Genomic DNA, 13,957 nt, shown 5'->3' on the forward strand with positions numbered 1-13,957 from the left:
GAGGAGACTGCCTGCAGGAGATGGATTGTTTGTGAGTGGGGGTCCTGGGTAGATCAAGTGAGGCCTGTGTGGGTCTGGGCAGGACAGGTAGGGGTCTCCTTTGATCAGAAGAAGTTGGTATTCAGTCTCTTTATGCGTCTAGAAAGGGAGGGAGAGTTGGATCTGGGTGAGAAGCAGGGTGAGGGAGTCAGACCAGCCAGATCAGCTTTTCCTGCCCTTATCCAGCCAACCAACTCGCGTAGATTTCTCCCTCTGGAGCATGTGGTGGGTGTCCATCTCTGGAAAAAGGTCAGCAGTGGAGCAGCTGTCTATTGTGGGAAGCCCCAGTACTGAATTTGGGGACTGCTTTAGGAAAATTGAGCACTTATCAGTGGCCAGCACCCAGAGCGGCAGGAGGTAGGGGAGAACTCAGATTAATCAGATGTGGTCTGCCGCCTAAGCACTGAGTGCAGGGTCTGAAGATGAGACAGAGGTCCTAGTGGACTTCTGCATAGAACACTGTAGGTGTTGGTGAGTGCATGCTGTATATTGGTACAGAGAGCAGAGGTAGAAGCAACAACAGTGTGTTGGGGGAGGGGAGAGCCCCCACTTTAATCCTACAGGAGGAGGGATGTGGAGTGGGCATCAGGCTGAAGGAGGGAACGTGTAGGTGGGAAAGTGCAGGAGCAGCTGCCCCCTTCGATCTTCAATAGGGCAATGTGAAACATTTCCCCTCCACCACACACACACACACACACACACACACACACACATACATCAGAGGGCAGGGGCATGCAGCTGGCAGCATTATATGTTATGCTAGCCAGAGGCCCTGGCTAGAGACCCCCCTCCCAGCCCTCCAAGCCCTCTGCTGATGCCCTGGGGGAGGGTGAAAGTCTGGGGCGTTAAGGTCTTGGTGGGGATAAAGGGAAGGGAGGACTGTGAGAAGGGCTGGGGAAGGTTGCTAGCAATTTGTGGCTGGCACTCATGTCTTTCCTTTCTATAACGTGAAATCGCCCTTTAAATTAAAAAATAATAGGTATTTAATTACACAAGGGATAAAGGAATTTATCCTCAATGCAAAAAAAAAAAAAAAGTATACTGTTCATGGGGTACTCTTGGCAAGAATACTGGAGTGGTTTGCCATTTTCTCCTCCAGTGGACTGTGTTTTGTCAGAACTCTTCACTATGACCTATCCATCTTGGGTAGCCCTGCAAGGCATGGCTCATAGCTTCATTGAGTTGCACAAGCCCCTTTGCCATGACAAAGCTGTGATCCATGAAGGGAAAATCTTACAGATAAAGCTAAATTATTGGGCATCTCCTTATCCTGATTCCTTTGAAGATGTAGCCACCATTATGGCTTTGGTGTTTCCTCTGCGAGCTGTGTAGGCATGCTAAGTCACTTCAGTCATGTCCAACTCTTTGTGACGCCATGGACGGTAGCTGGCCAGGCTCCTCTGTCCATGGGATTCTCTAGGCAAGGGAATCCACTCAATACTGGAATGGGTTGCCATGCCCTCCTCCAGGGGATCTTCCCGACCCAGGGGTTAAACCCAAGTCTCTTAGGTCTCCTGCTTGCCAGGTGGGTTCTTTACCACTAGTGCCACCAGAGCTTTCTTTATAAATGCATGTCCCCATTATATCTATTGTATAAAAAATATCAAGTTTCCCATATAGTGTACCATGGAACATTTAGCTCTTCCTTCATTTGGCTTTTACCATGTCTGGTGTGTCTTGGAGAGCTTTCCACGTGAATACTTACAGATCCTCCACCTATCTTTCGAAATGCCATCTAGTATTCTACCAAAAAGGTAGGGGGTTCCATAGTTTATTAATGTGTGTCCCTGATGGATGGGTAGTAAGGTTTCCATCATTGTTTTTTGTTTGTTTGCTTGCTGTTGCAACATACAGCCCCATGTGGATGCTTTGGGGAACGTGCGTGCTTCTTACTCAGAGAAGAAGCTGAGAAGAGTGTATTGAGGTGCAGGGTGAAAATGCATTCAAATGAAAAGACGCCACAGAATTGCCTCCCAGGGTGACTAGACACTTTGCTCTCCCACCAGCAGGGTTTGAGAGTAGAGTATTGACTTCCCCACATCCCAACCGACTTTTGATCTTATCAGAGTTTTTATTTCTGTCAGTGTAACTGCTGAAGAGGGCCATATCCTTGCTGTGTTCATTTGCATTTCCCGCCGACCCAGGAGGCTGAGCGTCCCTGGTCTGTCGGGCGCTCAGACTTGGGTCATTTCTGGGCAGGATTTGGGGTGCCAGTGGGGGCAGGGCTGCCTGCCCATCTCAGTACTCCCCCCACCTTCTAGCCTTCTTCCACCTCTATTGCCCCAATAAAAACTTGGAAAGTTCATTATTAAAAAGGGCTTGAATCAGGGCTCGAACATTAAAGTCCTTTTTCTCTTCGCCCTCTGGTTTTATGAGACCCCATCATTTTGTGGTTGGATCTCTGAGGCAAGAAGGCCTTCTTGCTATGTGTCACCTTCTGAGAAAGAGATTTAGCCTCTGATGCTTCACCCTAAGGTCTCCCCACATGCGATTTTGTAACGTGATCCAGGATTATTCTGGTAAGAGTAAAATTCATTATCTGGAAAGCCTCCCCAACTTCTCTATCCTTTCATCCCAGCCCCAGGGGAGGAGGGGCGGGGGGGGCAGGGAGGCCCAAGGCCTTTTCAGGAGCTTTGCCTCCCCAGTCCTCCTCCAGGCCAGCGCTGAGGCTACAGCCAGCCTCTCTCCCAGACCCACACCTCACCGTTCCAGCTCCTTCGGACCTCTGCCCTGACTTAGCCATCCTGCTGAGGCAGGTTCTCACGCCTCCCATCGGGGGTTTCCAGAGTTCAGCTCGGACCCCATAGAGGGGGTGCTGACCCGGATGTACCAGCAGGAGGTGGGTGCAGGACAGACTTTCTGGCTTTGTCTTGGCAAGGGCTGCACCAGTTCTGCCTGGGGGGCAAAAGTCCACTCTCCACCAGGAGGAGGGGAGCCGGAGAGGGGGCCCCTGATGTGAAGAGGTGGAAGGAGATGCCGGCTGATCTTCCTCAGAGGGAGGCCTGGGCCGACAGGAGCTGGTGAGGGAGCTTTACTCAGCTCGAGACCGTCAGTGCTGCGAGAAGGGGGGTGTTTACTGTAAGTTTCTGCTTCTGCTCCCACTCATATCTGACCTCGCCTCGTTTCTTGAGTTGTGATTCATGCTTAGGCTTGTACACACTTTCCTCAACGCCCCCCCTTCACTTCAAGGAACATTATTAGAAGGAAAATGAAGCCGAGGGATGTCTGAGTCTGGGGAGCCCTGGGAGGCTTGAGGGTCCTTGGCACAGGTGGTTAGTTAAGTCCAGCTTGGACCGCATGTCATCTTCTTGGGTCCGTGGCGCCCTGACCCTGCTGGTGGCTTGTCTGGGATCATGGTCCCCATTTTCCAAACAAGGATGTGGAGGCTCAGAGGCAGGGGAAGGTCTTGCCCACAGTCTCAGGACTGGTCAAGGTCCAAAATAGGACCAGAGCCCCAGACGCTATGAACAGAGGGTCCAAAAGGCAGCTCCAGGCAAAGCTGGTCCTCCAGCTTCGCTCTCTCTTCCCTTTCCTGCCAGGGGCTGTTGGGATGAGGGGAGGAGCACTTCATTCTAGAGTCTTCGCTGCCTAGGGTTGAAAACCTAGGCATTCTCAATGGCCTTGCTGGTGGGGAGGGTCTTTAATATGCCAATCAGTCCAATTACCTGATAAGTGCCTAACTCTTCAGGCCCATCCAGGTATTCACTCATTCAGAAAAATGTTAAAGAAGCAGCTGCTCGGTGCCAGGCCTGGCTCCAGGGCTTTTGTCCCAGGCTGTTCCCAGTAATCACTCAGCTTCTCATAGGCCTCCGGGGACAAGGGGCTCCCTTCCTTCCTCCCTAGGCAGCTTATGCCACCCTGGGCCACTCTGGCATCATGAAGTTCTCTAGGATAAACTGAAGTCTATCTCTTTGAAGTGTTTACCCATCGATCCTGGGTCTGGAAGCTGGGGCTATGTAACCAAGATGTGTCCACCTTTCTCAGAAATTTCCTCCAGTGAGATGAAGACCGTGACCCTGGCCTCTGAGGTCTCCTGGTCAGTCACTCCACCCAGGGCCTCCAACGTGTATTTCTCACATGGTATGGGCCCCACACCCGCTTTTACCCATTCATCCATCCCACTAATATTTATAGTCAATCCCAAAAGAAATTGACCCTGAATATTCATTGAAAGGACTGATGCTGAAGCTCCAATAATTTGGTCACCTGATGCAAAGAGCTGATTCACTGGAAGAGACCCTGATGCTGGGAAAGACTGAAGGCAAAAGGAGAAGAGGGCAGCAGAGGATAGAGTGGTTAGATAGCATCGCTAACTCAATGGGCATGAATCTGAGCAAACTCCGGGAGACAGTGAAGGACAGGGAAGCCTGGTGTGCTGCAGCCCGTGGGGTCACAAAGAGTCGGACATGGCTTAGCGACTGAACAACAACTGTGTGCCAGGGAGTGTTCTGGATACTTCAGGTTCCTCTGGGTCAGCTCCGCAGGTCTCTGCCTCATAGAACTAACATTCCACCAGGCTGACAGACAGTGACCAGATGGTACCCCTTGCTGAGGAGAGAATTCTAACCTTTTAGAGTGAGAAGGGCAACTACCCCAGGTGGGGAAAACAGGACGGTCTCTCCCTAGGAGGTGGGGACATATACAGGAGTGAAAGTTGGAGGAACAGGTAGGAGGCCACGTGTGTGGCAGGGGATGGCATGGGAGGGTGGTGGGGAAGTAGGGGATAACACACACCTCTGTCTGTGGCTGGAGGGTTTTGTGAGGTGGAGGAATGACATTGCATACATTTTAAAGTTCCTTCTGTCTGCTGGGGGTGAAGCGGGAGCCAGGCTGTTGCTGTGGTCCAGGGGAGGGGTGAGTGGAGACGTGAAAACAGAAATGTACTTTGGAGCTAGAATCCATAGGACCCATGGATGGATTGGGTGTGAGTGCAGAGGGCAAGATGGGAATGAGGGGCTCTGTCCAGATTTGCAAGCTCCATACCTGGTTGAGTGGTGGTATTGTTTATAGAGGTGGGAAAACTGGACATGGGACAGAATAGTGTTTTGGAGAAAATCAGGAGTTCTGTTTTGCCCACATCTGAGTGTCAAGTGAGGGTTGAGGGTTGGAATCAGGAGCTCTCTGCAGAGCTCAGGCCCCTGATGTGGGGCTCTGGCTCCAGAGACAACTTCACAGTTCCCGGTGTTGCCTGGGCTCGGGGCAGGGGGGGTGGGGAGGGCCTGGGAGCATCAACCCTCCCTCCGTGGAGCCACCCTGCTTCTCTACTGATGTGGGCTAAGACCCCACATCTTTTGGGGGCTACTACGTTACCTTGTTGATTCATCCCAACCCAAAGGTAGGATCTTCCATTTGTCTTGTTAGCTGCTCAGTCATGTCTGACTCTTTTGTGACCCCTATGGACTGTAGCCCTCCAGGCTCCTCTGTCCATGGGATTCTCCAGGCAAGAATACTGGAGTGGATTGCCATTTCCTCCTCCAGGAGATCTTTCCCACCCAGGGATTCAACCCAGGTCTCTTGTAGGGCAGGCAGATTCTTTACTGCCTGAGCTACCAGGGAAGCCCATTCATCTTGGTTGCACTTTATTATTTTGACTGCTCTTTGTGGCATCTGGAATCTTAGTTCCCCAACCAGGGATCAAACTTGGAACCTTCTGCAGTGGAAGCGATGGACATTTAAGTTGTTTGTGTAGGACATGGACATTTTTGAAGATCATTATTTCACCTACCGCATACTTCATGTCATCTTTTTAAAAATTGAAGTATAGTCGGCATACTGTATTTTATTAGTTCCAGGTATACAACATAGTGAGGGCTTCCCTGATAACTCAGTTGGTAAAGAATCCACCTGCAATGCAGGAGACCCTGGTTCGATTTCTGGGTTGGGAAGATCCACTGGAGAAGGGATAGGCTACCCATTCCAGGATTCTTGGGCTTCCCTTGTGGCTCAGCTGGTAAACAATCCATCTGCAATGCGGGAGACCTGCGTTCGATCTCTGGGTTGGAAAGATCCCCTGGAGAAGGGAAAGCTACTCACTCCAGTATTCAGGCCTGGAGAATTCCATGGACTGCATAGTCCATGGGGTCGCAAAGAGTTGGACACGACTGAGTGACTTTCACTTTACTTCATATAGCATAGTGATTTGACATTTATATACTTTATAAATCGAGCATCACAATATCTAGTTACCATCTGTCACCAATATTACAATATTATTGACATATATTGACAATATATTCCCTATGCTGTACATTGCATCCACGTGGCTTATTAATTTTATAACTTGAAGTTTGTACTTTTTAATACCCTTCACCTATTTTACTCAAACTCCTAACCTGTCAAGTCTTTTTTGGGAGACAATAGAGCATCATGTTTGGGCTTCCCTGATGGCTCAGTGGGTAGAGAATCCACCTGCAATGCAGGAGACCCAGGAGATGCAGGTTTGATCCCTGGGTCAGCAAGATCCCCTGGAAAAGGAAATGGCAACCCACTCCAGTGTTCATGCCTGGGAAATCCTATGCACAGAAGAGCCTGGCAGGCTACAGTCCATGGGGTCACAAAGAGTCAAACATGACTGAATGACTACACATACACACACACACATAGAACATCATGGCTAAGGGTCAGCCTGCCAAGTTTATATTCTACTTCTGGCACTTACCACGTGATGCTCTTGGGCAGGGTAAGTTACTCATCTGGGCCTCAACTTCCTTATCCATAGAATGGGGATGATCATAGTAGCTATCTTGTAAGACTGTTGGAAGATTATACGGGATAGTAGAGGAGAGGTGCTGAGAGCAGCTCCTGGCATATGGTGAGGCCTTGTGAGGGATAAGCCGTTATTAAGTGCCTGTTGCATGCTAGGCATCATGGATGCAGGATGAAGGTGAACCAGTTACAGTCCCTGCCCTCCAGAATGGCAGTGTGGGAAGTGGGACATGGGGTGGGGGAATGCCATCAGTACTGTGTGAAGAACTGTCCAGGCCTGCGAGAGCCCACAGGGGCCTGTCCTCACCTCCGCCTGGATTGATGGCGAAAAGCTTTTGGTGGGAGAGGGAGGAGGTGGCCAGGCTGCAGAGCCTGGGACAACAGGCTCTGCCCCATGGATAATGTCAACGTCCTTGCCAACATCCGGGTCAGATGACATGGCAGCATGGGTGTTCGGGGCAGGCCAGGGGCTTGCTTTTGAAGCTCCATCAGCAGGTTTCATGTGGGGAGCTCTGAACCCCCAGGGGCTGAAGACTCCCAAAGGCATCATCCACTGCCTCATTTCACTCCCTGCTGCAAACCCTGTGTGGTTCGGGGGAGGGCATGGTCCCCTGAGATGGTTCCAATCCTGCAGGTCCATGAAACCCCTAAACCAAACCTTCACTTTCCACCCAGGACATATGCTCTCTCTACTACTGAGTCAGGACAGGGGTGCCAAGGGTTCTCTCTATCCCAGCAGTCAGTGAGGGCTGGGACTGGCCTCCCCCACGTGTAAGCTGGCAGGATGCAGAAGGTCGAGGAAACCTGCTGGCCCCTTCTAGGGAGGTAGGCTGATGCCAGGGTGAGGAGGTGGCATTCCAGGCACCTCCAAGAAGGGGAAGAAAGCCAAAGTACCCCATCATTGACCCTCCTCACCACCATATCCTTCCTCATTAACGCCATCAAAGTGTCCTTGGCACTGCTGGTGTCCCTTGGTGGCTGGTGCTTCTGGGGACTGTTATTCCAGGGCTGAGGTGGATCTTATCATGTCGTAGGTACAGCCGAGTGTGCATCTCAGACGCTTGCTGCAGCCCCAGAACTTTCAGGAAGGCTCTCATATGAGCAACAGGCTCACCTGGCTGGCCTGGGGCTTTACTTGGGCAGGAGGAGCATCAACAGGAAGTGAAGAGTAAGACGTTGAAGAATTGGGACTCCAGGCCAGATCTTGGTTATGTTACTTGCCTCTGCCCTGTCCATCCCCTTGCATATTAGCTGCTCTGCAATGTTTGGTGGCTCCCTATTGCCCCAAGGCCACATTTCCCAAAGTCACTTCCAGAGAATAGTCATTCCATGAGGCCAGGGTTCTATAAGCAACTGAGTTTGGGAAACGGTTTGTCTCTCTGCGCCCATCTCTCCCCAGCCCCCATTCCCAACCTTTCCTTGGAGAATCAGAGAGCAAGTAGGAGATAAAAGGCTTGGAGAAGCATCTCAAATGGAACGCAGTGATTCTCTGCATTTTGGTTTTGATTTTTCTTGTCCCCTGCTGACATCCCGTGGAAACAGCGTTTGCTGGAACCCAATGTGGGGAATGAAGAATTCAGTGTAGATATCTAGCCCTGAGTCCCAGGCCTCCCGTTCTTCTGCTCCCACTGTCCAGCCCATCGAATCACTGAGTGCCCCACAGCTCTGCTCCTTCCAGCCTCGATACTTTTGCTTCTGTGGAGCCTTTTACTTAGGATGCCTGCCTTTCAAGAATCCTTAAAAAAGAAAAAGCAAAACCCAAAACTAAAAATGGAAGTTCTCCTCTTCCAAAAAGTCATCATGGGGACTTTCTTGATTGTCCAGTGGCCACGACACCACACTCCCAGTGCAGCTATGGGGCCAGGATGCATGGAGCCATACACACTCCCCCTCAGCTCCCTGGAGACCAGAGGTAGGAACTGGATCTTGTTCTTAGACGTGACAGCTGTGAGGAATACGGCCAGGGCCAGGGCAGGGCCAGACTGTGGGCCGTGGGTGAGTTTGAGGTCCTGGAGGAGAATGACTGCAGTTTCACGTGGTCTCTTAGTCTGGACCTCACGTGAACCTTCAGGGTAAAGGGAAGGGTTTAGGGCCCCCAGGATTGTTGTTTTTCAGTCACTAAGTCATGTCCAACTCTTTGCAACTCCATGGACTGCAGCATGCCAGGCTCCCCTGGCCTTCACTGTCTCCTGGAGTTTGCTCAAACTCATCCATTGAGTCGGTGATGCTATCTAACCATCTCATCCTCTGTCGTCCCCTTCTCCTTTTGCCTTCAATATTTCCCATTGTCAGGGTCTTTCTCCGTGAGAAGTCGCCTCTTTGCCCCCAGGACTAGTAGACTTACAAAGCTCAACCTGTTGGCAGAATAACCTAGTGGTTACTTACAAGCAGGGGTGTGGTAAGAACATCTGTAGCCTAGTCCCTGGAACCTTATATGGCAAAAGACACCTGTGTTCAACACCTGGGTCAGGAAGATCCCCTGAAGGAGGGCACGGCAACCCACTCCAGTATTTTTGCCTGGAGAATTCCATCGACAGAGGAGCCTGGCAGACTATAGTCCTTGGGGTCACAAAGAGTCAGACATGACTGAGAGGCTAACACACGGCAAAGAGAACTTTGGAGATGTGATTAAGGGTACAGACCTTGAGATGGGGATTTTCCAGGTGGGCCCAGTGTCCTCACATTAGTCCTTAAAAGCAGAGGAACTTTCCTGGCTGCGTTAGAGAGAGATGACACAGAAGAAGAGGTGTATGTTACAAGAGAAGGACTTGACCTAGCATTGTGTACTTTGCAGATGTAGGAATGGGGCCATGAGCCAAGGAATGCAGCAGCATTTAGAGGCTGGGAACAACCTTAGTTGAAAGTGTGCAGAGAGACAAGTCCTCAGTCTTTAAAAATGTTTTTAAAATTTATTTGGCTGAGTCAGGTCTTAGTTTTAGCATTCTGGATCTTTGTTGCAACATGCAGGACTTTTAGCTGTGGCACACGGACTCTCTAGTTGTGGCACGTGGGCTCAATATCAATAGCTCAACGGCATGTGGGATCTTAGTTTCCCGACCAGGAATCAAACCCACTTCCCCTGCATTGCAAGGCAGATTCTCAACCATTGAACCACCAGAGAAATCTCGGGCCCCCTTGACTATTAACACAAGGAAATGGATTCTCCCCTAGAGCCTCCAGCAAGGACACAAACTTGCCCACATCTTGTTCTAGCCTGCAGAGACCTGACCTGGATGGGCGTGATCAGGGAGGGGGTCCTCTGGGAAGAGGCATGCATGTGTGAAATCTAAAGGAAGAGTTGAGGGCACCAGAGGGTGGGGTGCCCAGAGGAACAACATGTACAAGGCTGCTGGAAAGACGGAGGGAGGAAGGGCGTGCACAGGCCAGATGGCCAGGGCTGGTCCAGCAGTGTCTCTTGCGCCCCTGTCAGGACTTTGGGCTTTATCCATAGTTTAGTTGGAAGCTATCTACTCATCTTCAACAGGGTGTAAGGGAGACGACAAGATCTGTGTTTTGAAAACATCGCTCCAGCCTCTGCACTATGAGTGGGGGATGAGGGATGGGGTGGATGTAAGGAGACCCTGGTCTGCCATTTGCAAGTCCAGATGGGAAGGAGGTGAGGAAGAGCTGGGTGACTGAGGGTACAGCTGGAGGTTAAACAAACAGGACTCGGGATGCAGAGCCTGGTGGATAAGAGCCTGTGCCAGATGGCCAAATTCTGGCTCTAATACTGCCCAGCTGTGTGACTTGAGGCAAGGTTCTTAACCACTCTGTGCCTCAGTTTCCCCATCTGTAAAATGGGATAGATGATAGGTCTAGGTGAGGCCTGGGATTCTGCATTTCAGGCAAATTCCCAAGTGGTGCCCATGCTGCTGGGGTCAGGCACCTCACTTTGAGTAACAGAGGCAGAGAGCCCCGGGGTGGGGGTGGGGCACACCTCCCAGCTCTGCCCTGCTCCAGCCCTGTGGGTATTTTGCTTCTCATCTGACTCCTCCACCTCCCACCCCTCCCATCTGCCACCCAGCTGTGGAGTCTCGGCTCCTACAGGTGTGGCCTGCCTCTTGTTTCTGCAGCTGTGACCAGGTGGAGCTTTCTGAAAGTGAAATTTACCAGGTTTTGTAGGGAAAACCAAACCAACCTGAAAATAGATCTAGAAATGGGAAGGTTTCAGGCCACTCTTATCTTTATCTTGATGCCACTAAGTCTCAGCCACACGACTCTGGTTACACAGCTCATCACTCTGTGGACATCTTGCCCTGCCTCAAACCTGCCGGGGAACCCCACCCAAAAGCCCCCCTCCCAGGCCTTGGGCTTCCCCCTCCCACTGTCCCCTTTCTGACTCCCCCTTCCCTCCCAGAGCACGACCTGGCTGTCGCTCCCCCCTTCCCTGGGGGGCAGCAGGAGCCGATGGGCCATCCAGGGTCTGAGCCTGTGGCCAGCGGAAACTGGCAGGCTCTCAGAATTCAGAGACTGCCATCGATGACAAAGCTGCTGTGTTCTGTGTGCTACTCCAGGAGCTGGTATGGGGGGAGGGCCCAAGTGAGTGGGTGGTGGGAGATGACAGGTGGGGGTGGGGGGGCAGTGTGGCAATGGGGAGATGGCGGGGGGGTGCAATAAATGGGGCCAGAGGGTGAGGACCGAGCCTAGGGCATGAGACAGGGCCAACTTTGTGGGGGGCTCAAGGACAGCTCTGCAAAGGCAAAGCTCGGGGCTTCGATTCCACCCCTTTCTAGTTTCTGGGCTGGGAACACCCTGGGAAGATGGGGTTGCCTCTTGCACAGAAGCGCCAGCCCTGGAGGGCATCCTGGCGCCTGTCAGCCCTCCAGCACAAAGTGGGTTTCTGAGGTAGCCCTGGAGTTGCCGAGTCAGCTGACTAGACTCAGAGCCTGAGCAGGCTCTTCACTTCTCACAGATGGATATCTGTGGTAATAGGGTCTCACAGGGCCCTTGGGTTGTCAGTGCTGTTGTTTCTTCTGCAACAGCATGTGTACCTTGCACTGACCCATTTTCTCAGTGCTTGTAAAGCTGTGACATCATAGACACAAAAAGTCCCCAGTATCTTTTCCAGAGAAGGCCAGCCACAGGGGCCTGAGGACATTTAGGGTGAAGGCTAGGGGACAGGGTTGAGCTATGCCGCAGCCTGGACTCCCCCCGTCTCTGGGAAGGGCTGGGGGGAGCGGGGGTCACCCCTCCATGGGGTTGAGGGGATCAGCGCCTTCCCGCATAAGCCCTACATGGGGAACGGAGGCCCCCAAGTCCTCTGCTGTCTTCAAGGGACTCATCAGCTCCAGCTGGAAATCCTGGCTGAAATCCCACCTCTGGGGATGGCGAGAAGATAGCACCCCCTGGTGGCAAACTGTGGATTTACACAGATCTCCTTGTTGAAAAGAGGGCCCTCCTAGATGGCTCAGTAGTAAAGAATCTGCCTGCCGATGCAGAAGACCTGGGTTCAATCCCTGGGTTGGGAAGATTCCCTGTGGCAACCCACTTCAGTATTCTTGCCTGAAAAATCCTGTGGACAGAGGAGCCTGGAGGGCTACAGCCCATGGGGTCACAAAGAGCCGGACTTGACTGAGTGACTCAATACCCATGCACGCACATTCCTTCCTGAGCACTTGGAACCCTGGAGGTGCTATTATTTACACATGCTGTTTTGTGCAATTGCTTGAGTTTTATCTCTCTTTGTGTATATGTGTATTATGATGACGATAATGGTCATCATTTTTTACTGTTTGCTAGTTAATTGCAGGCATTTTGATCCTTCACTCCTAAGTATTTCAGCATGTTTCTTCTACAAAAAGGACATCTCTTACAGAAACAGGTTTTCAGGAATTCAACATTGATAGAACATAATCAGATAAAAAGCTCATATTCAAATTTCACCAGTTATCTCAATCTTCTTTACAGCAAAATCCCGCTTCCCAGCCTGATTCAGGATCCAGTTCAGACATTGCATTCAGTTCTCTTGTCTTTTTAATGTTCTTTTTTTTTCTTCTGAAACATTCCACAGTTCTTCCTCATCTTTCATACACTGGCATTTTAAAGAGTTAAGGCCAGCAGGTTTGTAGAATGTCCCTCAGTTTGGGTTTGTCTGACGTTTTTCTAGGTTTGTCTCATGATATGATTCAGATTATGGACTTTTGGTAGAAAGACCACAGAGGTGATGTGATGTCCTTCTCAGCACATTGGACCTTTTTTTATTTTCAAGACTTACTGCTATTTAAAAAAATTAATTAATTTTTGGCTGTGTTGTGTCTTAGTTGCAGCCCACAGGCTTCTCTTTACCTGCAGCACAGCATTAGTTACCCCAAGGCATGTGGGATGTTAGTTCCCTGGCCAGGGATCAAACCTGAGTCCTCTGCATCACAAGGTGGATTCTTAAGTACTGGACCACCAGAGAAGTTCCTGGACCTTTTTTGTTTTCAAAATGGGCAGCCTGAGGCCCAGAGAAGGGGAGAGACCTGGGGACACTAGTGAAGCTCAAAGTCTTCTGTCTGTGATTAGTTGCTGTGTGACTTTGGGCAAGTAACTGCACGTCTCTGAGGTGAAGTTTCTTCATCTGGAATGTGGGGTAGTGATATGGCCCCAAAGGGCTGTGTGTGCTTAGTCCCTCAGTCATGTCTGACTCTTTGTGACCCCATGGACTGTAACCCACCAGGCTCCTCTGTCCATGGAATTTCCCAGGCAAGAATAACTGGAGTGGGTTGCCATGCCCTCCTCTAGGGGATCTTCCCAACCCAGGGACTGACTCATGTCTCTTACATCTCCTGCACTGGCAGGCGGGTTCTTTACCACTAGGGCCACTATTCACATGTGCGTGCTAATGCTAAGTCACTCCAGTCGTGTTCAACTCTTTGCGACCCTGTGGACTGTAGCCTGCCAGGCTCCTCTGTCCATGGGATTCTCCAGGCAAGAATACTGGAGTGTGTTGCCATGCCCTCCTCCAGGGGATCTTCCCAACCCAGGGATCAAACCCAGGTCTCCCCCACTGCAGATGGATTCTTTACCATCTGATTCACCAGGGAAGCCCCCCAAAGTGCTGGGGGTGGCCTAAAGGAGATGATGTGTGACTCATGGTTGGGGAGGAGTGGCTGATAATACCATGGATTCCCTCTCCTCTGTACCTACCCCTCTCCACTGACCCAGGGTGAGGTGGCGGGAGATGAAGGATAAGCATTTGTGCTCCCCTCTGGCATGCCTCTGGGCCCTGGGG

The 13,957-nt window shown here is 51.1% G+C and overlaps 1 protein-coding gene across 1 annotated transcript in view; it reads left to right on the plus strand.

Moving 5' to 3' along the window:
• Positions 1–13,957, plus strand: part of TNFRSF8 (TNF receptor superfamily member 8) — a 68,580-nt gene that overhangs the window by 1,056 nt on the left and 53,567 nt on the right. The window lies entirely within an intron of this gene.

The sequence above is a fragment of the Giraffa tippelskirchi genome, chromosome 5, assembly GCF_054371585.1.
Source record: "Giraffa tippelskirchi isolate mGirTip1 chromosome 5, T2T-mGirTip1v1.2.pri, whole genome shotgun sequence".
NCBI lineage: Eukaryota > Metazoa > Chordata > Mammalia > Artiodactyla > Giraffidae > Giraffa > Giraffa tippelskirchi.